At 39.8% G+C, this 1,642-nt stretch overlaps 1 long non-coding RNA gene across 1 annotated transcript in view; it reads left to right on the forward strand.

Annotated features, from left to right (window-relative positions):
* Nucleotides 1-1,642, forward strand: part of LOC108448022 — a 91,985-nt gene that overhangs the window by 83,683 nt on the left and 6,660 nt on the right. The gene's annotated exons all lie outside the window — the stretch shown is intronic.

The following is a 1,642-nucleotide window of genomic DNA, read 5'->3' on the forward strand; positions in this document are numbered from 1 at the left end:
CTGATGAACAAACAAGCACCCTGGCCACCACCCACAGGTACATGTATATGGTTATCCCACAGTGACATCTATTCAATGTCTTTTCCGTGGCTGACCTTTGGGTACCATTAGGAACTTTAATGCCCCACACAGGAAGGTTCAGGGTCAATTGATACACCTGAACTGGGAAAGGATGAATTTTCCTCTTGATCTGAGTTAACTGAAGAGGCTTCCTGGCTCAGGCTGAGGCTATTCCCATAACTATAGACAATTAAAATGAGGCGAAATAAATTCCAGCCTTGAAATCTTTCACCTGAAAGGCAGTCATGCTGGAAATGGTATTAGTGTTGTGATGAATAGAATAGAATAGAATAGAAACCAAACCTTTAATTTGCCAAATTTATGAGATTAAGACGTTATTTTAGAAATTATGCACTGCTGAAGTATATGGTTCCCACAGTGCAGAAATCAAGGGAGCAGACAGGTAAAGAATACCATATGGTAAAGACTGTCTTAGTATGACTGTGTCTTTTCAGAGTAAAACGTATCTTCAAGATAAGCACTGTTTAGAAAGCAGCCATGTCACTTCCAAATATGCCTAACCATTCTCTGGGGCTTCTTGGATACCGTGTGTTGAAAGAAAGTGCTCTGTGTTGGAAGGCTGAAGATCTCAGACATACTTAATATAAAAATTCTTTTGATTAATAACTCAGGCTCGCTGTATTTTTAATTATTCTCAATGCATCTCTGAAAAGACACCTGTCTAAATCCCAAATCTATTTTTCTAGAAGAAGTGACTACCTAAAAGACTTGCACTGACACTTAGGAGTGTACCTGAAACAGAGAGAAGGTCAGCAGAGCAAAGTGAGACTTCCTGGCAATGATTTAAAAGGAGGTGATGGAGGAATATAACATCTTATATCAGTTTTAGAATTGTTCTTTATTCATTTCCAGGTTTAGCCATCCTCCCACAAACTCGCCAGACTAAACAGCTGCTTCTACTTGCTTTCACTGAATGTGATACTCAAAGCATGGTGGAAGTTAAACCATACAGTCATCACAAACGAGACCAGTTTATTAACCAAAAGTCTAGAGTCTCAAACAGAGTAGTAAAAGAGTAAACATGATATTGTGACCTCTGGTTCCACTGGTATTTCCTAGAGATTTAGCTAAATGATACCTTAAAAACATCCTATTGCACAGGGACTATCATCCCTTGGCCTCTTCTTTCCTTTAGCTGATAGCAGTCTGAATCACTTCATGTAAAATTCATCGACCAAGTAACATATTTCATCAACATGGATCTCAACTGCTTTGTCACAGTGCTGCATCTTTAGCAATTTGCCATAGCATCTGAAACTACCGGGTAGTAGGAGATCTGTAAAGCACTGCAGTGGGACACGGTAGTCACAGCACCTCTTGGTTGCCCTGGTCTGGGCAAGCGGTGAATATGCAGCATAATATCAAATGTGGGTGTCACTAGATAAAGTATGTCAGCATAACTACAGTCTAAATATTTTAAGCCTAAAGCAGCTTAAGTTCCTAACTGCGTCCACAGACACACAAAGCCGTCATTAAAATCTGAAAAACCCTAGCTCTGCTGTTGGTTAAGTCTGGAGTTGTTTAAATTCTCCATGATACTTTTGTTGCTCATGGGGCATGA

This window comes from Corvus brachyrhynchos, unplaced genomic scaffold (genome assembly GCF_000691975.1).
Source record: "Corvus brachyrhynchos isolate BGI_N302 unplaced genomic scaffold, ASM69197v1 scaffold14, whole genome shotgun sequence".
Classification (NCBI taxonomy): Eukaryota; Metazoa; Chordata; class Aves; order Passeriformes; family Corvidae; genus Corvus; species Corvus brachyrhynchos.